Source organism: Perognathus longimembris, chromosome 2 (genome assembly GCF_023159225.1).
Source record: "Perognathus longimembris pacificus isolate PPM17 chromosome 2, ASM2315922v1, whole genome shotgun sequence".
Taxonomy (NCBI): Eukaryota; Metazoa; Chordata; class Mammalia; order Rodentia; family Heteromyidae; genus Perognathus; species Perognathus longimembris.
In genome coordinates, this window is record NC_063162.1 from 107963707 (window position 1) to 107991180 (window position 27474).

At 33.5% G+C, this 27474-nt stretch overlaps 1 protein-coding gene across 3 annotated transcripts in view; it reads left to right on the plus strand.

Moving 5' to 3' along the window:
• Cd36 (CD36 molecule) overlaps positions 1 to 27474 on the plus strand; it is a 74781-nt gene that overhangs the window by 14340 nt on the left and 32967 nt on the right. Inside the window, exon 1 of one of the 3 annotated variants that reach the window (XM_048339908.1) lies at positions 8003 to 8191. The exons of 1 other annotated variant lie outside the window; for it this stretch is intronic. The gene's annotated coding sequence lies outside the window, so the exon portion shown is untranslated. Of the gene's footprint in view, positions 1 to 8002; positions 8192 to 24855; positions 24991 to 27474 lie in introns of those variants that run through there. One more of the 3 variants, XM_048339907.1, reaches the window with a different exon arrangement.

A 27474-nucleotide genomic window follows, 5' to 3' on the forward strand; every position in this document is an offset into this window, starting at 1 on the left:
AAAACACTGCTTTTTTTCTGCTCATTTTCACTAATTGTTTGCTTGTTTTTAAATTTTGTCTTACAAGTCCTCAAATGACTGACAGTTTTCCATTTGTATTTAAAACTATAGATAGTAAATGTAGACTTACACAAAAATGTATCACCTCATCAATAGTCAGAGAAAATTGAAATGCAGCTACTCTGAGCTCATAAATGGTGGAAAAGCAGAATTCCATATTTCCAAAACTTTATACCAAAACTGTAAATTATCTTTTAATTTTTATATTCACCATATATTAAAATGATACTACTAATATGAGGCTAGCTATTATTATTTTCATTTCTTTTTGTTTTTTTTTTTTTGGCCAGTCCTAGGCCTTGGACTCAGGGCCTGAGCACTGTCCCTGGCTTCTTCCCGCTCAAGGCTAGCACTCTGCCACTTGAGCCACAGCGCCGCTTCTGGCCGTTTTCTGTATATGTGGTGCTGGGGAATCGAACCTAGGGCCTCGTGTATCCGAGGCAGGCACTCTTGCCACTAGGCTATATCCCCAGCCCCTATTTTCATTTCTTAAATATGTTAAACCTCCAAAACAATTTAAAAGTATATACTGGACATATTTTTTTTATTCTTACAGGATTGTGTTTCTGTAACATGATCAATGTCCAGGGTGTTTTCCCCTTTTACCTACATTAAAAAATACTATGAATTGCTGTTTCCTCTTGCACTCTCTCTTTGACCACAGTTAGATTCTACAATCACTTGCTTGCCAGAATTTTGGAAATGGAATGGAGAAGCATATAGTATGTAGAGTTTAATTTGTTTCAACAATTATGTCTTCCATACACCTAGCTGAATCTCTTATTATTATGTCCAGAGTTTTTAGTTTGGATAGTATGTAGAAGGAGACTGGGTAGAAATAATGAAGAAAATCTAGAGCTTAGATCTTTTCTTTAAGATACAAATCAAGTGAGACTCTGATTTTCCTGGCTTCATATAAAATATTTCTAATCTATTTTCCATTTGCTTTCTAAAATTAACTTGTTTTTACTTAATATTATCTATATTTTTGAGCCAAATGTCTGTTCATTTTTGTAAATTATTTTAAATTTCATTTTAAGGAGATTTGAATACAAATGAATAATCCCTGGGTTCTCTCATGTTCACCAGAAGTCTTGGTCATGATTTTAAATACCAGAATCACCTTGTTAACTCCTTGTTCAGTACTTTGTACCTGCTGGCTTTAAGAATTTAAGTGTTCTATTTCAGGATCTTAATGTTTCCCCTCTATCTATAGACATGAGGTTTCAAGTATGGGCTTGGGAGGCTAATCTGTCCCTTTTCATACCATATTGCTGCAGTGCTAATGTGATCACCTAAGTGTTTTATATAATTCCTTCATTTTATTTGCTTAGAATTTCACTTCCTTCTACTTAGATTTAACTAATCTTCTCGAGAAGATTAAGGATATAAAAGTTTGTGAACATACTCTTAGGATTTCAGTCTCCACATTCTCTCTCTTCCAGCTGAAGGTCTGCCACATGTTTTGTGTTTTTTTTTCTATAATGTAATATAAGATGATGTTGTGAAGTATTGAGGCACAGAGAGCTTTGTTTCCTCCCATTTTCTTCTTTCTCTTTTTGGCCTAAATGACATAAATCTGAAAGTTGAAGAAATGCATTCAGTGGAGTTACAAAACTGTTCTGACGATACTGTGCTTAATAAGCATTTGAAAGATAGTTAAAATTCACTCAACAGCACATTGCTTCTTCCTTTTCACTCAACAGATCAATGGGAGATTCTTAGATCAGAAGTGTTTCTCAGAACAAATCTAAAAAATACATGAGGCCCACCATGGTATTGAGTCTTTGAGTATCATTGGCTGTATGTAGAGATTAGGCATCAGCATTTAAAAGGACTTCATGGAAATGATTGGAACTCAGAACGGTGTTCACTGTACTGAGACTAATGTGTCAGACCAGAGGAAAGAGAGCTATTTAACACAAAGTATTCCTGCCATGACCAGGGAATGCTTTTTCTGTATTTTCTTCTATCAATGTGAATTATGAGAAAATCATTACTTTATTTTTTATTTTTGCGGGGGAGGTGGTAACCTTGGGGCTTGAACTCTGGGCCTGGGCACTGTGTGAGCCTCTTTGTGCTCAAGGTTAGTGCTCTACCATTTGAACTATGGCACCACTTCTGACTTTTTCTGAGTAGTTTATTGGAGATGAGTCTCACAGGGACTTCTTTGCGCAGGCTGGCTTCAAACCTTGATCCTCAGGTCTCAGCCTTCTGAGTAGCTAAGATTATAGAGATGAGCCATCAGCACCTGGACATAACTTGATTTTTAACCAGAAATAATGGAGAAAGATCAACATATTGAGATGTCTTGGTGTTAAATATATACAGTATCTTTTCATTAGAAAAAATTAGGTTTGAGGTAAAACTGAAATTTATAAAAACAGAATTGCATTTTGCTTACTTAAATCTTTTATGATCATGACACTAAATTCCATTTAAATAATGTAAAATGATTTCTTGCGATAGTTTTATCATGACAAATGAAACACTTTGCCCAGTCTAGGATAACTTCTTTGACTTGAGTAAATTTACTATTTCACAATTCCATTTTCCAGGATAGACAGTTGTTTCCCTAAGTGATAGAACTACGGACTTGATTCATATATTGAATTCTGATTCAATAAAGAAATATAGTATTTTACTTAAACAAATATGCCACTTATATAAAGTCAACTGACATGTCTTTGGTCTTCAAACTCTGTTACTCTAAATACCTACAGTCCACACATATCCAGTGTGAGCAAATAGTTGTGATATTATGGTGGCATGACAGCCTAATGCTTTACAATGGTTACACTAGGGAAAAACTAGCATTTTGACAGCAAGAAATTATTTATAATATTTATTTTAAACATTTAATATTTGATAAACACCATGAGAGTAAATGTTAGCAAATATTTTCTAAAATCTGAAGAATCATTTATGTTTATTTGAAAAGTCAGTCACAACACCACAAAACACTCTCATCTATCTGAAATTTGGTTTGTGAAGATAAGCAGACAGACTTTTTAAATACCCACTAATCTTAAAAGTCCCAAAGAGGAAGTGCTACATGGTACCACTATGGTGAAGTTTGTAATTTGATGTAAATACATATTTCCCTAGTTGTCTTATTTTAGGAGATTACTCTTACATCTGAACTTCTCTCTCCATTTACAACTTCAGTTCAGTTCAGGGGAAATGACATCCAAGTCCTGTCTTGGGCTGACATGACATTGAAATACTTATTTGATGGCATTGAGCAAGATTTTGCTTCTTCTTACCCAATCCAATTGAGCAACAGAAGGAGAGACTCCAGGAAAAACTGTGGGCTGGAGGCCAGGGAGGGAGTTACATGTGGAGGACAGAGGCTGTCCTCAAACTGGCCTTTGCTTCTGGGAAGATCAGCAGAGCTTCAAGTGCCTATAACCAGGAAAGCTCTTTGTGTGATATCTACAGAGTATATTTTAAAAGAGTGGCCTTGAAATGCTCAAAACTCTTTTAAAGGGAAAAGAATAAAGATTAAAAAGGAATGTCAGTCCTTTTTAAAAACTAACTTCCATGACATATTGTAACTCAATAGGCTATCTCCCCATGTTAGAAGATGCATAGTGTGAACAAGAGAAGAAAAAAATAGAACTTTATTTAAAATACTTTTTAAACTATGCTTGCAATTTTTTTCTTATTTATTTTAATTTTTTTTCAAATTTTTATTATCAAACTGATGTACAGAGAGGTTACAGTTTCATACGTTATGCATTGGATACATTACTTGTACTGTTTGTTACCTTGTCCCTCATACCCCCTCCCTCCTCCCCCTTCCCCTTTCCCCCCTGAGGTGTTCAGTTCACTTACACCAAACAGTTTTGCAAGTATTGCTTTTGTAGTTGTTTGTCTTTTTTTACCCTGTGTCTCTCAAATTTGGTATTCCCTTTCAATTTCCTAGTTCTAATACCAGTATACACGGTTAAATCAGAAAATATCACTTAACTCTAACTTACTATGAATAATTGTTTACATATTCAGGTTTCCTGTGTCCTTAGGCATGAATAGAACTGTTTTTTTTAATCACTCCTAAGATTCATAGTAAGATGATATGCTTTCATTTATAGTAAGAGACAGAGAGACATGCTAAGACCTTTTGAACTATGCTATATGTAATTAACAACACAAAGAAATCTGTAACTAACATAAACTTCAGGTATTTATATTTTAGGGTAAATAATTTCAGGTTGAGAAACATTACAGTGTTTCCAAGGTTATATATAGATATTTTTAATTCTTTATTCATTATTTTCAAGCTCCATTTGGTATGGATTCTGTAACAAGTCAAATATACTTAAGTGCATTTGTCTTTAGATCAAATGCTACCAAATTACAATGCTTATAAAAATGCAACTAATAGTTTTTCTCTACTCAGCATAAAGTATAATTTTGAAACAAATTTTTATTCTCTACTTATGCATCTTTCTGCTAGTAAAGTTGATACATTTAATAGACTTAAAGATGAATTAACTTTAAGTAAATTGACTACAGCATTTTAAGACTAATTGCTCTTTAATTCTAAGGTGAATATTCATTTCTTTTCTAATAGTGCCTGAATTAGGAATATGAATGATATTAAACTACTAGCTTATTTTGAGGTTACTACAACAGCATTTTGCATTCCCCCCCCCCTGAGTTTTTTACTTGGAATAAAGATTGCTACATTTTCTAAGGATGAGGAAATGAACTCTGCCTTTCTTCCTCCTCTGCATTGGCCAATAATGCCTAGTAGTTTCTCTCTGACTCATATGTGAGAAAAGAGCTGGAGTGTCATTTTCTCTGTGGAGCTTGCCATTTCTTTATCTTTCCAAATTTTCCCCACTGGAAAATTTCCTCATTTTCTAGACTGTACTGTAACCTTCAGCCTTGTTTGTGCTACTTGATGATTTTCCTGTATGTTTGTTGATGAGTTGGCATTTAGGTATAGATTTATTTTATCTATCTTTGTGTGTTTGTATGTATGTGAATATGTGTTGATACTGGACCTTGAACTCAGGTCCTTGCTCCCTTGCTTGACTTTTTGTTAAAGGCTGGTGTGCCACCACTTGAGCCACATCTCCACTTCCAGCTTTTTGCTGGTTAATAGAAGTTAAAAATCTCATGGATTTTTCTGCTTTGACTGGTTTTGAACCATACTCAAATCTCAGCTCCTTGAGTATCTAGATATGAGTAGAGATATGAGCTAACAGGGTCTAGCTATATCTTTTAAATTATCTCAACCCAGAATTAGATATCACCAAGATTTATTAACATTATAATTTAATGATTGTATATAAATTTGCTATTATTGGGAAATCTATATAAAATAATTCTAAAACATGAAAGTAGCATAGACAAATATCTTTGCTGAGAGATTTCTTCTGACAAAAAGAAAGTATTTAGATGTGAGCAATCAAAGGCTTACTTATACTTTAATAAGAATTCTTAAACTAAAAGTTTAATTTTAAACATTACTTGCCATCTAGGTGTATAAATTCAAAGTTACTTGTTTTGTGCTAATCTGGAATGTTTGCATTTATGTAACCTTTCCTTGTGTGAGTTATTTCCTCTATAAATCTATAGCTGAGAATATTTAATTTCTATTTTTTTCTAGAGTCATGTGAATATTCATTAAGACATCTGACCTAGAGGAATATATGAGCAATTATTGACCCCTTTCTTATCTTTTACACTACTACTTCCACCATCACTCCTACTACTATGAGTACTACTACAACTATTAATAATATTAGGGTTTGAGCCAAGGAAATCCAGTTTTCTAGGCAGGTATTCTAATACTTGAGCCATTTCACTGGTTACTTTTGTAATAAGGTCTCAGTTTCTCAACCACGTGGAGACCTGAACAATTCTCCTACATTGGACTTCCCATTACTGCTTGCCATAGCTTCCAGCTTCCCTTTGTGATGATGAATCTTATGACTTTTTCTATTGAGTCTGGCCTGAAATCATGGTCTTCCTGATATCATCCCTCCACATACTTAGGATAACAAATGCATGCAACTACAGCCAGTTATTGATTAAGTAAGGATCTTGTAAGCTTTTCTGCCTGGGTTGGCTTTGAGGCATGATCTTCTCCATCTCAACTTTCCAAGTAGCCAGGATTACAAGGCGTGAGCCTGGTAATAAGGAAATTTTATTATATTATTCCATCATTAAAATTAAAAATAAAAATATTTTAAATAAAATACAATTTAGAACAATCATATTGCAGTGTGACTTGAAAGTTTTAAAATCTTAACTTCATGCTAGCAATATAATATAAATAACATTATATGCAAATCACTAGATGTAAATTACTAAAATTACCCAGGAAGCTACTATTAAGTTGAGTAGCATCACTGAAGAACAAAGAAAAATGACATTCATTTTTTAAAAAATAACAAAGATTCCTTATATCAGGTAAGAATCTGGGGGAAAAGGAGTTTAAATAAAGGTTAAAATTGCAGGAAATAGAATCATAGTGAGAACAAGTAAGTGATATTTTGCTTGATGCTTTTTAATATAACTGTTAAGATAATTTAGAACAAGTGTTTCTAACTCCCTGGGTTTCTAAAGCATCTTTTGTTAAAATAACCAGAATTAGGTAATTCCTAAGGTGCTCTAACAATATGAAAGGCATCACACACAGTGGAAATGCAACACACACTGAAGTAGCACCCACCCCCCCAAATCCTTGGTTTGTGAGTCAGTGCTATTTATAGCTGAGCAAATGTGAACTTCCCTGTGAGTCAAGAAGCTTTGTGATCTTCTCTCCATGAGTCTTTATTGGACTTGTTCTCTGTGTTTAAGCTGTGTCTCTAGAAAAGGAGTGCCTTCAAACTATTTCTAAAGGACAGTTTCAAAAGATACAGCTATGGGTTGGCTTATTTGTACAAATAGTTTCAATAAATGCCAGTGCATCTGAGATATACTTCAAGTGCTAACTGCAGTTCACCAACCCTCAGACTGCTGAAAACCCAACAGGTGTTCAGCAAACCATTTCCAACTGTGTTTTGGGAAACTGCACTTGGCACATTTTTTAAATCACACAAATATTTCTGCCCAACTCATACTACTTTGAAATCACAAACTTTATGACTGAAAACTTAAAGATTCATACTCATTGTGCCAATCTCTAGAGGAGATAAATATAACTACATTGTGGTCTTTTTTTAAATGTTAGGTAAGCAGCTTTAGAATGCAGGCATGCTCTGGACCAGGGTCACTGCCTTTCAAGAAATCACTTTGAAAGAGAACAGTGCGGTTTTTGTAGAAATAATTAAGGAGCATTATAGAAAAAAATCACACAGTAGCAGTCACATTTTCTTCTTTGTGGCAGAGTTTAGTGTGTAGAGTAATTGCAGGACAAATATACACTTAATATATTGTTTGAAAATTTGAGTATTCGTGCCATTGATTTTTCACCCGGGAGAGATACTGCATTAAATTATGTGGAAAAATCCTCCTTTAGCATCTTCAGTGATCTTATTTTTCTAGAATATATTTTCTTTATTTTAATTTGTTTGTTATACCATAATAGTGAGAATACTGTTCTCAGACAACATGGCCATCTTCTTTTCTATGGCAACGGAGTACTGCTGCTATTGTAGTTTACAGGGCCCTTTCCAATCTGTTTTCATCAGGGGCTTTCCCAAAACCCTAATATCCATCAGTGTATAATTTCTCATCCCAAGGAAGAATGTATGTGCAGTGATGTGATTAATGAGACTAGAGTCCTAGCATGAGACATAGAATGAAGACAGCCAAGGGAATTGTGATGAGAAAGCAAGCAGGGACGTCCCAAGAGAGAGACTGCTGCTGTGTTCTTTTAAACGTCATGGAGTAATTGTTTCTTTTTTTTTTTTTTAAGGAAAGAAGTAGGATAAAGAGCAGCTCATTTTCAAACTGGACAGGTTAGCGAACAGAATAAAGAGTTGACTTTGGTTTAGGAGCTCACTTGCCACACTGGACTGTCAATCAAAATTCCAAAACCATTCTTGGATACTTGGAGGTGGAGCTGTGAGCATAGAGCAGTAGTTTGACCTAGCACTTAGGGCAAACATACCGGAGTCATTAGTGCTACCCTGTGATCTTCCAACCAGCTTTTTCATCGGCCATCAAACTGGTAATTATGTCTGTGTCATATCTGAAAGTTATTTAACCTAAACGAGTAGCAGACAAGACTAGTACCTGCAATACTAAAAGTCCTTACTGTGATCTAAGTTTTGCTTTGTTCTTGCAGATTTCAGGGTATACTTGGGTTTCTTTCCTCTCTCAAAGAGTAAACTAGAAAGTGTATTAGAGGCATTCAGGTATTCCTTCCCTCTCTAACTTTGAAATAAGAGTTTTGATGGAAAATAAAGAGAATGCCTGGTCAGATGTAGCAATTTTACTGTGGTCTTGCCAGTAATGTCCATATTACTGTGATAAGAGGAAAAGCACAAAAATAATTGAAATAATTTAAATCCCCCAACATACTGATGTCTATGTATATGCGACAATCGAGGGATAAGTTAATAGGGAAAAACATATGAAAAAGGGAATATTCATATGTAGTAATAGTTTACTCTTAAGGATATGTATGTTCCAGGAAGAACGTTAAATTGCATAGCCACATTCTACCTAAACATGACTATGGATTCGCTTGTGTTAAGACTTTAAGATAGAGTTGTTATCTTCCCAATGTTACAGAGAGAATCTGTCCTCCTCTGCTTTTGGATGACAACATTAAATAATAGAGGCTACAGAGGCAGTCTCCATTGCTGGCATTCCTGTCATGGTGCTAGTCCACAGGTGACTTCTGTGGCTTGTTTAATAGAGGATCTTGCTATTTTACTTCAAGCTGAAGTTGGAGAATGTTGTTATCATACTGCAGTGCTGACTTGTGTTCCCAGTTCTTTCATGTAATAGCCAATAAAGAATGTAAAATAACACTAAACATTAACCATTCAGTAAACACCAGTTTTCAGTTTGTAAATTGTCCCCTAGGTAGTTTCCATGGTAATGATACTTTTTGATAAAAGGCACTCACTGAAACTAGATCCACTTTTACAGTGTATAAGATTGCTTTCAATAAAGCAATTGAACAGTATCTAAATTTGTGTATATATGCATATATATACATACATATCATATAACATTCCTCTTACTGGTCTTTTATTTGAGACTTGTATTTTTGACGCAATCTTTTGTAAGAATAAATAGTATTTGTAACCCTTAACTTTGTTGTGATTATCATAAATAATGATGAGATGTAGCCCAGAGAAGGAAATTGTTTGCTTGAGTGAGCACAGTGAAGGAAAATGGGGTACTGAAAAATATACTTATGGATTGGAATAGTTGAGGCTACCACATGTTCATTCAAAAAGTTATAGCTTTGGTTTGGAACAAAGACTTTTGCAATTCTAATTGTGGGTTGAGTGATTAATGTTTTTACTCAGTAGTCTAGAGAATCTGTAATGCCATAGTAATTCCATTTAATCAAATATTCCAGCATAAAATATCAGGTAATTACTACTTTACCATAGAGTACCAAAAAAGGAGAATTACTTGATACAGAATAAAATGACCTAGTAGATAATAATGCTATAGAAAGTATATTTTATATATTTTAAAAAGTTTTGTTAGTACTAGTATTATGCAGATGACTATTTCTGGAGAGTTACATTATATATTGCATCTTATTTACTACTTCAACAAATATCTATTGTCCAACATAAATATTAACAATTTTCTGGACTCAGTTTTATTCACTTAGAATTCTGAGTTTTCAAATGAATTCTCAGTACAGGTATTAGCATCATTTAATAGAAGGAATGGGTGTCTGTAGGAGGTCAATGACCTCTTCCTCTTGTTCAAGAAATCCTCAATTAAGTTTGTTACCTTAGTGTGTTTATATTTATTCTTTAGAGATGATGAAAGATCTGTGGAGTTCTAAGTATCTTCAGTCTGTGGAGTCTTGGGTTGCTTAGAAACCACTGACTATAGGCTTGCTATGGCAACCCAATTTATCAGTGAATGCAGAGCTAACCTAGCTGGCCTTGTGCTCACCCTCTGTAGTTTGCTGGTAAGAATATTCAGATAATCCTTTCTATCAATATTTTTATTCTTTATGCAATCAGACTGAATAACATCATAATAATACCATTTAGAACACTTAGAAAATAATTTCTAGTAGATTTTAACTACATGAAAGCTAAGCTTAATTTCTGCATGTATGTTTATTTAAAATTATACTGTGGGCTGGCTTCTATCACATGTACACATAAATATGTGTATGTATAGATAAATATAGATGTTTTTGCATTATATCAAAATCATAAGAAAACAAAACTATTACAGTATATTTTTATTAGTAAATGTGTGCTAAATAAAGGGATTATAAATATGACTCATATTAATAGTTCTGTGTAAATATTCTATGTATCTTTGTACTATAATTTAATGTTTTATTTTTATTACTAAGTCCTTATCTGTAGACAATATAAATTTGTCTTCTATAATCTGATGTTTAAAGTATTATGTCATGTAATATGATGATAAATACTTTTAGAACAATTTTGATCTGGATTGCAAGTTTTGGAATCATTAATGAGATATCAAAGGAATTGCTCTTCTCCATAGTTTAAGTAGCTTCTAGCTTTTGTTCATTTACATTGATTTTGCTCAGTTTAATGGTATGTATGCTTTTAGATTTTAAAAACAACTTTTAATGATTTACATGTTGGTGCTGTATGTGAGCTACAATCTTCCCTGTACTCTATGTAAGTGCTGTATTTGTTATCTTCCTATTAATTCCAACTTGGTGTTTATCACAGTTAATAGCAGCACTAGAGCTGGCAGCCTCTCTGGAGACAAGAATAATACCAGGTTCTATTTACTGTCCTTCTCTCTAGGGTTTTGGCATTTATGCATTTTGTTTTGATATTTAAGAGTTCACCATACTCAAGATTCTCTTGAGAATCAATGAGGCAGTTTAGCTATATTTTTCACAGGACAATATTAATCTGTGTGTTCATGTGTGTCCATAGGAAATTGGCTTATAGAGGATAAAAATTCAGAGGTTGGAGATGTATCTCAGTTGGTAGAGTGATACCCAATGAGCAAAAGTGGCAGGTACTGAATTTGAGGCCTGGTCTGTATGTTAAAAAAAGAAAATAAATATTCATTAGAATGGAAAGGAATTACAATAGGCCAATGGAAACAAAAATGGTATGGCTACTTATTAGTGATCTATGTATGCTGATCACTCATAATTTAGAATAGGAGTGAATGCTTTTAATAAATAAATAAAGAGCCTTTTAATCAGGACATCTATACCTTAGTGATAGTGGACACAACACAAGTGGTGCTTGGATCATTGAAAATGTTTCTGAAAAGCTCATTGAGCAGGAGCATTTTATTTGTGGACTGCAACAAGATAAGAAATACCAAAGTCCTTCATAAGAATATTTTCTAATGTAGGATAACTAAATTATATATCTGTTTAATACATTTCAAATTTTGTTCAGAGAAATTTCATCAGTTCTTTGCTGCATTTCATTTGTCACACTTGCTCCAGAGCTGGAAAATCACCAGCCCTTTAAACTTGATATCAAGTAACTTGCAAAGGTAAAGATACCTCTTATGTCTCTTTTTAATCTGTCATGTGTTGCTTATACTTTAATTTATAATAATTCAATAAGTATTTAAACAACAATTGTATGTCAGGTTCTTTTATAAAACGTAGAATGTGATAAGTCCTACCAATATACATCCAGGTAAAAACATTCTAGAAATACATTATAGAGAATTTTAAGGTGATATAAGCTTCTCTGTGTTACTCAGAAAAGAAAAATATAGCGTAAAATGAAATGTTGAAGACCATCTTTTGTGGACAGAATGCTAAGATATACAGATATGTATGTAAGCTAAGATTACAGATGAATAAAATAGTTATGTGGTGTCTTATGTGCTTTGTATTAATTTTAAGTTTTGCTGCATATAGAATAGAAAACATTAGGGCTGGGAATATGGCTTAGTGGTAAGAGTGCTTGCCTTGTGTACATCAAGCCCTGGGTTCGATTCCCCAGCACCACATATATAGAAAACAGCCAGAAGTGGTGCTGTGGCTCAAGTGGTAGAGTGCTAGCCTTGAACAAAAATAAGCCAGGGACAGTGCTCAGGCCCTGAGTTTAAGGCCCAGGACTGTCAAAAAAAAAAAAAGAAAAGAATAGAAAACATTACCACATGAATATTAGTTTTTTTTCAAAATGATTAAAAAAGATTCACTTTAGGGGCTGGGGATATAGCCTAGCGGCAAGAGTGCTTGCCTCGTATACATGAGGCCCTGGGTTCAATTCCCCAGCACCACATATACAGAAAAAAATGGCCAGAAGTGGCGCTGTGGCTCAAGTGGCAGAGTGCTAGCCTTGAGCAAAAAGAAGCCAGGGACAGTGCTCAGGCCCTGAGTCCAAGACCCAGGACTGGCCAAAAAAAAAAAAAAAAGATTCACTTTGATGTCACATTTCTTGTCTACTATAAGAGAAAACTGGTTACATATTTAATATTTTTAATAGATGTGATCTAAAGTCTTTGTGTTTACATAGAATCTCAGAATAACTTCATAATTTTGGCCTAAATTACATGAGTAAATACAAAAGGTTTTCCTGGTCCTCCTTGTACTTGGGTACTCTGAATGACCCAAACTGGCTTTCTTTGAGTACCTAGCAGCTTAATAATATACATCTTTATTCTTAACCATAGTGACAGGAACTGGATAGACGAGAGGAGACAAAAAATAACTTGTCAACAATGGTGACACAGAAGCATTGTTTTCTTGACTTTTTGAAAGACAATGTGTGTTATGACACTCTCTGTTTTACTAACCAAAAGAAGTTATTAAATAAAACACTAGCATTTGTAGAAGCATGACCATGTTGAAAATTGCATATCAGAATATGGTGACAAGTTTTGATAGTTTGCTTCCACACTGAGGGCAAAAAAGCAGCTTTGGAAAGCACCATGTGCTCTATGGCTTTTGGAATACAAGATTTGATTCTTGCTATTTCACACAGAATCTAGATGCCAAAGATGGAGGAAATACTATCATCTTTTTCTTAATGAAACTTACGCATACAGAAACATCCCTTAGAGAATGACATTTATTCTACCACGATGGGTAAACTTATTCAAATATCGATATATATATCATCTTTACACATGAAAACAAATTCTTGAAACATGTCTCTAATATTTCTTACACCAAATTAATCTAAGCAAGTCATTGTCGATTTTTTATTGTAAATTTTAATTGTATGCAATTGAATGAATATTAAGAGTTTTCAATGGTGTTCACTATAGAATGGAATTCTTCAATGGTAGTCATTATAGAATGGAAAGAAAAAGGTATTCTAAGTGATTGCTTTGCATCAAAATACTTTAAAGAAATAAGCAACATAGGATTTTCCCCTAGTTCCAAACAGTATGACAGATAAGCCAGAGAATTTTCAGTAAATAACATAAATCAAATTTAGTTTGCATTTATTCAGTTTTAATCAATTCAAGAACTTCAATCCTGGGAGGAAGTAGCAAGTTGGATAAGTAATGTACTTGCCTTACATATGGAACTGTAACCACTCTGTACTTCACTTTAACAATAAAGAAAAAAAAGTCAATTATTTTCTCCTACAGAGTAGTAAGTACAAATCTAAGAGAATAAGTGATAAAAGGTTAAGTTTTGTGTAAAATATTTTGTATAGTATACAGAGATTCAATATTGTGCATTGAACTACCATAAGAGGTCAGGTTACTTAGCTGAAACAAGTATATCACAAATCATTTGAAGTCTTGGTTTCTTCTAATTCAGGCAAGAATTTGTGGGTTTTGTGTGTGGAATATTATGTTAATTTTGATGAAGTTCCAAATATGTATAACTAAATACATATAACTATATACATAATGACATAACTACATACATAATAACTAAATACATATAACTATATAATATGTAAATATGAATAAGTGATAACGTATAAATACATATAACTAAAATGGAAGTAGGATATAAAATGGTAAAAAAAAAAAACCAAAAATCAAAAAGAACTAATAAATATAGTAGAGCTAAGGAAGAAAAAAAAGGGAATCTGATAAGGCTGTAAAAATGATGCTATTTTCCAATGTCTCATGAAATAGAAATGTTTAAAGCTTTTAATTTGGGTTTTCATAAAATATGGTTTGCATGTTTTATAAATTTGTTTCACTTCAAATTTTTATTTACTGTCATCATCTTTTCTCCAACCTACTGTGATTAACCAAATTTCCCCTAGGAGTTACTGAAAATGAGGGGGGGAAAAACCCTAAACCTAACAATAATAATCTTGGGTCATAGCCAGAAGATACTTTTAGTCCTTGGAATATGTAAAGGACACTGTTTCAAGTCTTATAAATGCAGCTTGAGAGATTAATAATGTGCTCACCAGAGTCATTCTGAATGTTACTGTATTGTTGTTGACTAGAAGGGTAACACGGTGTATGATAAAACATATTCAGATAGTTTCAGCATCTTGCTTCACATTTGTATCTATACCTTCTAACAGGAGACATCATAGAGTAGGAGAGTTTGTTAACCACAACAATGAGCCACAGGCAGAGAGAGAACCTGTGTGTGTGTGTGTGTGTGTGTGTGTGTGTGTGTGTTTGTGTGTATAAAAAGTAGATGGACTAGAAGAGTCATTTGAGGATGACATTCCATAACAATGAAGGCTCCATAACCAGAACAAATGAGCAAAGTTATATTCATGAATCTGAAAGAGAACAACCACAACAAACATATGGAGTCCTCAGTTGCTTAATGGAGAGCAAGGAGGTTGACAGACACTGGCATAAAGAAAAGATTTCAAGACACTTCAAACGAGCAGTTGTAGAAGAGTTCTATGTAGTTCATAAGATAAAACACGTCGACCATTGCCATGCCTCCATATTTTGAAGCAGACTTTAATGGTGCTCCTGAAGTATCAGAGCTAAAATGAAGTTTAATAGGTAAGTTAAACTTCTCTATTATTGCAAACATTGTGTGGAGACTCTGAAGTGAGTGTTGTATTTTCATCTTGCCCTCCCCCTCTCTTTGTCTCTGTCTCCTCTCTCTCCTCCATCTACCTCTCTGCTATACACTTGTGATTTATTTTTTCCAAGACAATAATTTGTTTTCATAAAGATACACACAAGACAACTGAAGGTTTTCAGTATTTTTGAATTATTCTGAATTTATAAGGTATCTATCACATATATTATATAAAATAGTCTGCTACTCTTTCTTAAGGCTAGGTTCTAATATTACCTAAAAGCAAGTTATGCAAATCTAATTTAAATAAAATAATGTAAACATTTTATAAAATATCTATAAAAAGGTTTTGATTTTGAAAGTTTTATCATATATGATACATCTGTGTATATACAGTATGTGTTAATATACTAGTGGCACATAGAACACATATTTACATGTTATGTTTTGCAAAGGATTTTATGATCCCCTATTAAAATGTAAAGATACATTTATTGAAAACTGCTATCAATTTAAATGCTATGGATTCATTAGAACTAGGAAACTGAAAGGAAATACCAAAATTGAGAGACACAGGGTAAAAAGACAAACGACTACAAAAGCAATACTTGCAAAACTGTTTGGTGTAAATCAATTGAACAACTCATGGGAGGAAAAGGAAAGGGGGGGAATGAGGGAGGAGGTAACAAACAGTATAAGAAATGTATCCAATGCCTAGCATATGAAACTGTAACCTCTCTGTACATTAGTTTGACAATAAATTTTTTAAAAAAGTGTTAAGTGTATGTTTCAGAATATCCCTAGAATTGGTTCGTGAAACACTTCAAGCCACCCTGCTGGTCTCTTGGAAGACAGAAACTCAGGCTTCACTATGAAGATTTCCTTTCCTTATGGCTATTCACAAAACAATTGGGAAGTGAGGTTCTGATTTCACTATGGAGTTTGACAGGTTTCTTTATAACCACTAGTAAGAGCTGCTGTGTCATGCAAATATAGAGCTTGTGCCAAATGTTTCTTTGAACTGTTATACTACCAGGCAGGAGGATCATACTGCCCATTTCAAAAAAAAAAAAAAAAAGAAAATGAAAGAAGAAGGGGTGTATTATTTTCTTTGTGGACAGTTTTTGAAATAAGCTTTTGTTATATTGCATACTTCTTAGAAACAATCTCCCTCATTTACAAATGAATCTGATTAGGTGTAGTTCTTGAATCTGATTAGGTGTAATTCTTCATCCCTGGAAATGCTATGAGAGAGAGAGACAAATAGAGAGAGAGAGAGAGAGAGAGAGAGAGACAGAGACAGAGACAGAGAGACAGAGACAGAGAGACAGAGAGAGACAGAGACAGAGAGACAGAGGAGAGAGAGCAAATGAATGAATGTGTATGTGTGTTTGTGTCTGTGTGTGATTTTTAACTCTCTCCGAAAGCTAAGGCTCCTGTTATGTGTCTTTAAACATTAGATTTCTTTAGAATTCATTGGGAGAAAAAAAAATATCCAGGTAATAGAATAACCAGGCACCAAAGTATGATATGTTGTAACAGGAGGAAAAGTCAATAATTAGTCATTCAATCTGGCAGGCACTCATAAAATACTAAACTTTATTAAAAGACTGCAAAAAATATTCTGTTAATTAATTTGCACAATTATTGAGTAGAGAGACATTTTATTTTAACTGTAGGTAGAACATATTTTAATGCTGAGAAATGTAACAGACACAGATCACAATAAATTTAAGTAATGGGTTAGAAAAATTGGTTTACATTTCCTGGCTCTTAGTTTGGACAAATATTATGTCATAAACATTTTTTATTGTTTAAACAGTAACAGATTTTAAGATTAGGTATAACAAATGTATTCAAACAAAGGTACATAATTTTTATGAGAGAGATGTGAGTTCATGATTTCATTTCACTTAAAAATAAATATCTTAAATGTTTCTCACAATGTCTATCTTTAAAATCCTTATTGATATCTTCCCATTTGAAATCTAATGACTTTTCCTCCTGTTACAACATATCATACTTTGGTGCCTGGTTATTCTATTACCTGGATAATTTTGGGGTTTTTTCTCCTATTAATGAATTTCTACCTTCTGTGTGAAGACAATTTCTTTGACAAATTGTGCTGATGGTAACATTTCCTTGAGTTTCATAGCATACTTTCAACATTGAACTTATCTTTTTCTTCCAGAGACTTATCATGTTAGCAAACTTTTGACATTAAAATTTTTTTTTTCAGTTCTGGGTCTTGAACTCAGGGCCTGAGAACTGTCTCTGGCTTCTTTTTGCTCAAGGCTAGCACTCTGCCACCTGAGCCACAGCTCCACTTCTGGCCATTTTCCATATATGTGGTGCTGAGGAATCGAACCCAGGGCTTCATGCATATGTGGCAAGCACTCTTTGCCACTAGACCATATTCCCAGCCCAATTGTTGACATAAGAATTTGATCTGCCAGCTTTTTTTTTCTTTTTGGTGCTGTATGAGTTTACATATTGATCTCACCATGCCCAAATAAGAACTGTCCACAAACACTCAGAATTCCCTGTTTAATCTTTCCTTAGCACACTGGTCCTCCATGGCTTCTTTAAACATATGGGTAAGATCATTTTTGATTTCCAAGGCAATATGTTTCTGTCACCCTGTATCTTGATTCATTGAACCATGGTGGTTTGTGTCTAAACTTTACCTTAATCATCTGCACTTTTACGAGTGTCCTCAAAACATTTCTTTAAAAAGATGTTAGCAATCTCCATTTTAATCTTTTGACATTATATCGGTATTCTATCATACTCTTGTACTATTTAATATTTTCTTTCAAATTTTGCATGTACATATTTATATTTATTTCCACATGTAAACTCCTTCCTTACTATATAAAGGAAGTTGAATAACTTACTAGTTTAGTGTCTCTAAAATAAAAATTACTAGGTTTATGTTCTTATCTGATATATACACATGGACATATATGTGACAAAATATGTATGAATAAATATCCATTGTTATTTACCAACAATTAAGTAGATAATTTTTTTCTTAGGTTTATACTGGCAACTAATGCTTTGAGACAATTTCTGGCTCAGTAGAATGGAGTTTGACTTTTTGTGTGTGTGCCAGAATTGAGGCGTGGCCTTAGGCCTCCTGCTCTGACTTGGCTTTTTGCTCAAAAATATGGCACATCTACCAATTGAGTAATACTTCAGTTTCCATCTTGCTGCTGGATAATTGGAGATAAGTCTCAGAATTATTTCTCTGTAGGTTAGCTTCAAACTAAGATTATCAGATCTCAGCCTGCTGAGTAGTATAAGCCACTAGCAAGAAGATTGGAATCTTTCAATCAATTTCAAAGTGATTGTGTTAATTGGTGTCTCCAGGACATGCCCACTCTTGTTTTCATGTATACATATGTTTTTCCATGAAATACTATGTAACTTAAAATATTTACTTATTGTATACAAGCATCTTGAAAAGAATATGTGAAATTAGCTATCATTTGATTACATATTCATCTTAATTTTTCCAGAACAAAATATGGGTTCCACAGTCAATCTGAGTTTTAACCCTGTTTGGGAAATTACCTGTTGTGTTACTTTAGATAATTAGCCAAAAAGCCTAGTAGGAGGGTACAATTGCTTAATAAAGGAATTCATTAAACTAATTCAATATTTGACAACTAGAAAGCATCTAAGGTCTCTTAACTTTGTTATCATTATCTTCATCAATTGAAAAATCTTTGCTTACTACACAATCTAGAGTTAAAATACTGAAATATTTTACTTGCTGAACTATATACACAGGAAATAATTGCTCATATTCTCAAAAAAGTTCTACTTTTTATTATGCATACTATAACTACAAGTTTAAGTATGTCTACCATGTGACTTGATCTTCATAGATAGACTATATAAATTTCCTTTTTCATAAGACATCATAAATAAGTTACTATATCTTTTTTAGTTTCAAAACTTTTGAATATGGATGAGATTAGAACTTGAGGAACACGTCACACTTCTAGAACTTTTGTAATACATCTGCTGTTCATCTATCAAATATGCCTCTATATTTGTATTTCTCAACTTATATTCAACTTGTATTCTTGTAGTTAGCTTATCTGAAAGAATATGATGAAGATTTTTCTAAGCCATAAAATTTCTAGGAGAAAGTGTATTATTTCCCATATCCTCAAAGAGAAGAAAATACTTCAAAACATGCCATGACCCTTAAAAGGAAGTGACTAAAAGTCAATGAAATAAAGTATTTTTCTGAATTTCAACATACATTAAGCAATAAAAATGGTCAAATTTCATAAGGTCTGTGGTCAGGGGTCTAGCTATTTCCTTAAAAACTAACCTCTAAAAAATGGTGAATTAGGATGTTATAAATACTTTAATGGAAAATGGCTAATATATTTCAGAAAATAGATTAAGCACCCCACTCAACTACTTATAGTAAAAGTGAAAAATCAGCATGACTTTTAAACTCAATGTTCAGTATAAACCAATGTGAATAATTTATGAAGACAGACATTCTCACACATTGTTGTCTACATGTAGGACTTAAAATTTATTAAAATATTCTCTAACCTGAAAAAAAATTACACACTTAATCCTGGAAGACTCACTCAGTAACTAAAGCTATATGTATGAGAATGTTTTGCATAAAAAGTGAATTTAAGGATTTATTTTGTATCCTGCTACTTTGCCAAAGTTTCCGATCAGCTCTAGTAACTTGGGAGTAGAGTCTATGGGGTTCTTTAGGATCATGTCATCTGCAAAGAGAGAAAGCTGAACTTCATCTTTTCTTTTTTGGATCGCCTTTATGTCTTCCTCATAACTAATTGTTCTGGCTAGGAATTCTAGTCCTATGTTGAAGAAGAGAGGAGAGAGCGGACAACCTTGTCTTGCTCCTGATTTTAAAGGAAATGGCTTTAGCTTTTCACCGTTCAGTATAACGCTCACTGTGGGTTTGTCATAGATAATCTTCATTGTATTCAGGAATGTTCCCTGGAATCCTAGTTTCTCCAAGGCTTTTATCATAAATGAGTGCTGGATTTTATCAAAAGCTTTTTCCACATCTAGGGAAGTAACCATGTGATTCTTGACTTTGCGCTTGTTCATGTGGTGGATTACATTAATTGACTTGTGTATATTGAACCAGCTTTGCATCCCTGGAATGAATCCAGTTTGGTCATAGTGTATAATTTTTTTGATGACTTGTTGAAGTCGGTTGACCAGAATTTTGTTGAGAAGTTTTGCGTCAATGTTCACCAAGGAAATGGGTCTAAAGTTATCTTTCCTTGACTTGTCCCTGTCTGGTTTTGGGATAAGTGTTATACTAGCATCATAAAATGTGTTTGGTAGTGAACATTTACTCTCAACTTCATTGAAGAGTTTGAAGAGTGTTGGTGTGAGATTTGTTCTGAAGGCCTTATAGAATTATGCTGTGAATCCATCTGGACCTGGGCTTTTCTTGGATGGGAGATCTCTTATTGCTGTTTCTATTTTATTGCTGGATATGGATCTGTTTAGTAGGTTTAAATCTTGTTGGTTAAGTTTGGATAGAGATAGCAGAATTGCACAACAGCTCAATAGCAATGCCCAGGTGATCACAGAAGATAATGTTAAGTGAAATGAACTCCATGATATGGAAATAAGTGGTATATCATTGCTGTAGTTAATTTCAACATACTTAGTGAAACTGTAGCTTTTGCTCTCTCAAATTCCCCTCCTGTGATTTTATTCCTACTATTAACTGATCTTAGTACCCTGGATAATGTATGGACATGTATTAGAAGAGGGTAAGGAAAGGGAATACCAAAAATGAGAAACAAAGGATAAAAAGACAAACCACGGAAGAAGTGATACTTACAAAAACCAACTGGTGTAAACTAACTGTACAACTCATGGAGGGGGATGGGACAGGGGAGGGGGAGGATAGGGAATACATGAGGGAGGAGGTAACAAGTTGGGTAAGTAATGTACTTGCCTTACATGTGAAACTGTAACCTCTCTGTACTTCACTTTGACAATAAAGAAGAAGAGGGGAAAAAAGTGAATAAAAAAATAATGATCTTCATAATATAAGACTAGTGATTTAAGACAATATATCATATATTATGTAAGATTTTGCCACAGGAAAATACTTCACTCATAATCTGGAAATATTCCCAAGACATATAATATGAAAAGAGGTAATTTACAGAAAGCTTGACTAGAATATATTTTATCCCATATAGATACATGCATTACATTACGTTGCTGTGGTGGTTAGAATTATCTAATTAGATATCTAATTCAATTTCTCATTAACTTCCAGGAAGAGAATTTCATATTAATTTCAAGGAGTAGAATTAGGACAATTTCATTTTCCTGTAATTTCTCATCTTTCTTGATTTATTTTATACATTTTCTAAAATAAAATATTTCTCACTGTATTAGTGGTAACTGTAAGCTACTAAGTAAGCAAAATCGATTCTGAATGCCAAGCCCATAGTATCACTCTTATTGATCTTTACAACAGTATTGTGAAGGACATCATGCCACTGTGGCTAAAAGGCTAATTAATGTAGATGGCTATGAGTCCTACATTTAGGAAGTAGTGAATGCCTAATTCAGACTTGGGTCAATTCACAAAAATAGTAAACTATTGTATACCCCTGATATGAATAAGCAGCACAACAGCCTATTATTGCAATTCATACTCCTTCATATCATTAAGATTATAATAGGCATTGTGAATTCTTTTGATTGATTAGCCATTAAGAGCCTGTGCTGTGCTGTGGAGACTCTGAAGTGAGCTAAGCACAAATGTTTCTTTCTGCATGGACACATATTCTAGCAGGTACAGAGAAGGGACCAAAATCTCAATTGTGGAGTTTGGCAAACAGAAATAGGTGATCTATTAGAAACAACGCAGATGGGAAAGAGAAAGGAGGTGTCCAGGAAAGGGTGTTAGGGACAGAGAAATGCTGCTTGAGTGGCCAGAAGGTCAAACTCCTGTTCACTGTTGTATACTACTAGTCTTATTTAGCTCTTTTTATTGCTCTTGATTTTTTTGTGTATATTTTATTAAGAAAATAGGAGCAATGGGTATGTCAGCTTGATTGTGATAATCATTTAGGTATACATAAATTGAACCATCACCTACACCTCAAAATATTTGCCCATTTCGCCTGAGAAAGACAGAAAATGTGAGTAGTTATTTCACTTCAACAAAAATAGTATTCAGCAACATAGGTTCAAACATAGGTCTCTGTGACTTGCAAGCTGATGTGTTGTCTCATTAAAAAAAGCTGGGCTGGGAACATGGCCTAGTGGTAGAGTGCTTGCCTCATATATATATATGAAGCCCTGGGTTCAATTCCTCAACATCACATTTTTGGAAAAACCAGAAATGGCCTTGTGGCTCAAGTGGTAGAGTGTTAACCTTGAGCATAAAGGAAGCCAAGGATGGTGCTTAGGCCCTGGGTACAAGCCCAAGGACTGGCAAAAAAAAAAAAAAAAAAAACACACACAAAAAGATATCCCATCGAACCTTGGCAAAGCTGATGTCAATATATTGAAGTTTTTTTTTTTCAGTTAAATAAGTATATATAGTGCTGAAGTAGATTAACAAAATGCAAGTTGTACCCTCACATAAAACATATCCCTTAAAGGGAAAGGGAAGGGGGGAGGGGGAATGAGGGACGAGGGTAACAAACAGTACAAGAAATGTATCCAATGCCTAATATATGAAACTGTAACCTCTGTAATTCAGTTTGATAATAAAAACTTAAAATAAAAAAAACATATCCCCTAACAATACAGTAGATTTGCCCTTTTACAATGCAAAAACAATGTTATTTACTCTCAAGTGGCAACACATTTTGCAGTTTTGTTGTTCAAGGTATAAGCTAAGCATTCATCAAGAACCATGGTTGTACACACTTGATTGGGCTGGGTGGTTTCTGAGTCTTGTATGCTAAGCTCTCCAGGAACCCTTGTCTATGGGGTTGAACACTTGACAATTGCCTCTGGGAAAGCAAATTTGATCCTCTTGACTGTGCAAAGGAATGTGTGACATTTTCCTTTCCAGAGACAGTGAGAGCAGTTGGATGGCATTAAGCTCCTGAATAAATAATGATCCAAGTAAGGTCAGTGTCCATTTCAGAATCTATTTTTTCCTAAAATACATTTCTCTAATCATATTTATATTTTCATTAGAGTTTAAGTGTCACATCACTTGCTTAAAATTGGTCTTTTAACTGCTCTTGTATTGCTGTACTATTTCTAAATTATCATTTTGGGGTGTGTGTGTGTATCTGTGTGTGTGTGTGTGTGTGTGTTCATTTAAATTAGTGTTGCAAAGAAAATATCAAAAGACACGACATGCAGGATATATCTACAAAAAAATCTTAAAATATATACTACATTAAATATCTTCTTAATATCACACAGACAAAAATTAAAGTCGCCATCAAAAAGAAATTGCCTTAAGTGTCCTGAAATTTCTAATTCTTTTAAAATAAAAAGAACAGACCATATTGAGATGGTACTGATTTCTTCCACTTTATGCTAAGTAGTCTAAAATTTTAAAATAAAACCCTAATATGCCTAAAGTGTTCTCATGACTTCCTTTTAATTTTTAAATAAATGTGTTATTAAAGTCATCCTAGGAAAACAGTAATGATTGAGGGGAAAAAAAATGCTTGCTTTTTTTTCCCCAACTACAAATGGGTGAGTGTCTAACACCCCCAGAAGGGAGAGATGAGCAACAGTGACAAGAACTGCTACAACGATGGTCTCATGAGATAAATATGTTTCTGCCCATTGTTGCTTTATTTCTAGAGGAACCTGGAGGCATTTCTCCAGCCAGACTATCAGATACAAGCCATGTAGTCTTCTGAAGATTTGTGTCAGTCTGGTTCTGAGAATTTCTTTGTGAGAGTAGAGTCCTCACATTGAGGGTCTTACCAACAAATAAAAGCCCTTCTCTTTTGATTAGATATAAACGTAATTACTTTTAAGAAGTGATTGATGTTTATGGTTTTCACTACAAATCCTTAGTCCTAATTTATTTGAATGTTATTTCACAGTAATATTTTGACTAAAACAGTTTAAGTGGCTACATTTTTTGTAGAATGATTTCTCTGTGCTCATGAAACTTTTTTGTTAGAAACGAGTAAATGAGAAATGTTTAAGAATTCCCATCTAGAACAATTGGATATTTCTCTTATGCAACTTGGTTTGTCATTCTTCTTGAGTGATAGAATTTCCAATAGTTTACAAAAGTAAGGTTTTACATCTATGCTGTGTAGTGTGTAGCACCCTTTAACCCATTCTGAGATGGGTTTTGCAATCTTATTCATGATCGTGTGCCACTGCATCCCCCAGATTTACCCAGTCTGTTCCTGTTTCAGTTCAACATCTGGAATAATTACTGCATACTAAAACAGCATATATTAAGGGTGGTCCAGTAATCAGTTGCTTTTGTTTCTCTCACCTCTGACTTACTTGGGTGGGTAAAGGGCCAAAAGGAAACACACACACACACACACACACACACACACACACACACACACACACACACACACACACACACTGACTGCGTATCTCAGATATAGGTAATGGGTCATCAACAAAAATAGACCATTAGGACCCATTCCAGAAGTCAGATGTGTGTGGGGTTTTTTTTTATTTCCTTTTTTTTTTTTTCAATTCCTCTGGCAGCAAACCACACTTTTGGATCTGACATTGTATTTTTTTTAAGTGTATTTAAACTCTCACACACATGTGTACTGAAGTGTAGATTTCAGGACAGGATTTTTCTGCAGAATAACATTTGGTCCTGTTGTGTGTTCAGAAGCTTGGAGCATATAAATGAAATTTTCTTCTTAATCTTTTTCAAGGTAAGTCATATGATTCTCCATTAAATTAAAAAAAATAAGATCAGGAAATTTTCCATCTCCTAAATGATGACAGATGACTGTTTTATAAATAGTCCTAAGGAGATATACAACAAAGAAATAAAGAAATAATAGACACTTTTTTGAAACTTCTAGCTTTATTTTATAAGAGGCTTGCCAAATTTTGGTCTAGTTTGCTACACTTTGCATTTAAGTTATGTAAAAACTGTATTAAATTGCAAATGTCATTTCACTTCTTGATGCTTAGTATCATGCTTCTCTATAAATACATTGGCTAAATTGAAAATGTTTTATAACCCAGTTTGGCTCATAATAGAATTTTCCTTTGATACATATACTATTCAGATAGGTTTATATTAGTAGAAAACATTTGCAAATAAAGATCAATTTAATGAGATTAGGTTTTATAAATGATTCATAATGCTTATGTCAATGTTTTATTTAGTGTACAATTGTTGGATATTTATTACCTTATAGAGTTACTAGTTGATTTAATTTTCAATTTCTAATGCACAAATTTTGGCAATGTTGTCTTCATCATTAGATGCAATATGTGTTATAGATATGTACTTACCTAAATACTTTTCTTTATCATGTTGCAATTGAAATTGTTGTTGTATATTAAATAGGAATGGTTATAATGTAGGGATCTGAAGCAATTATTTAAAACTTAATTTGTGTAAAATTGTGTAGAAAAATAAAAATGAGCCAAAATTAATTTCCTTGGCAATTCAGAAAGATTCTAGTAATTTTTCTCTTCATTCACCCTGGAGAGACAAGCTATAAGGCTCAATAAATCTTACTGAATAACGATAAATAGTATAAATGGCATAAACATTCTATATGAAATTTAAACACTTTATGGAAGTGTCAAATATTAAGTCTTAAAATAATTATTAAAACATTTTTATATTTTCAGAACTTTTTACTCTTTTCTTGTATGGCTTTATATTTGTGAAGTCTTGGAGTAAAAAAGAAACATTGCTTTAATACCAGTTTGCATGGAAATTAAAAATCAGTCTTCAATTTTTTTCTTATATAGATAATCTAATGGCTCTTTGATGTTTCTTGGAGGAAATAATGTACAGATATTTTCATTTTTCAAAATTACTATTAAGTCATAACAACAAATCAAAGACAAAACCATCAGATAACAAGTTAAGTAACCAGTGAGAAATAATCATACTACAATGGGAACTAGGTGCTCTCCTTGAGCCTTTTCCTTCAAGTCTAGTGCTTGCATAGAATGTATTAAAATTCATTTTTTTCTCAGAACTCATAGTTGCTGCTTTTATTGCTGATGAAAATTTTAGCCATATTCACACACATTTATTTGTTTATTGCTTCCTATTTTCTAAGGAAATTGTGTATCTATTTTCTGATTTAATCACATGTTTTAGTTCGTTGGCATGAAATGAATCTAACCTTTTAAGTAGTGTTATCTTATAGTAGATACTTTTACATTTGTGTGATGTTTTCTTGCTTTGCAGATAATCCATTCTATTTTTGTATGATATACACATTTGTGAGATTTTAAAAAAAAATAACGCTTTATACCTGTGAACCAATGGCTCACACCTGTAATCCTACCTCCTGTAAAGCCTGAAATCTAAGGATCATAGTTCAAAGCCAGCTCTGGCAGAAAATTCCATGAGACACTAATCTCCAGTTCACCACCAGAAAACAAGAAGGAGTACTGTGGTTCAAAGTAATAGAGCACTAGACTCGAATGAAAAAGCTCAAGGACAGCACCTAGTTCCTGAGTTCAAGTCTCACTACCAATAATATAAAAATAAATAATATTTTTATCAGGAAAAATGAAAACACAGCTTACTGTTATGTCATAGATATCTTTATTTGATATTATCACCAAAATATGTTTTACACTACATTATTTGACAAAGTATAATTTAGTGAAGTTACATTACAGATACCTGTACATTATCTACTAAATATTTTAACTTAACTGTGTTTTGCTAAGATGCAAGTGTACATATAAGTAAGTCAAAGAAAAGGAGTTGTCCTATGCTGCCTTAGATGAACATAACTAATTGTATTTTTATTAGCATAAGGATAAATTATGATTATAGCAGCAACTTTTTATGAAGTATGGTGCTCAGGCAGTGGAGGATAATAAATGAACTCAAGAAATGTCAAGTCTTCTTCCTTTTTCTTGTGGAGGATGTAGGGGCACCAGAAATATACCAATATAATCACTGGATCAGCTGAAATTTGCACTAGTAGACAAACTGTATTTCCTTTCCACACAAATTATACATGGTTGAAGTAATGTAGATCAGTATGTATGTCTTTGCTTGCATGTCAGTATAGATGGATAGTAAACTGTTTTTGTTGTTGTTGTTATTAATCATGGAGCTTGAACTCAGGGTATGACACCTGTCCATATGCCTCTTTTGCTCAAGGCTGATGCCCTACCACTCTGAGTCACTGTGTCCCTTTCAGATT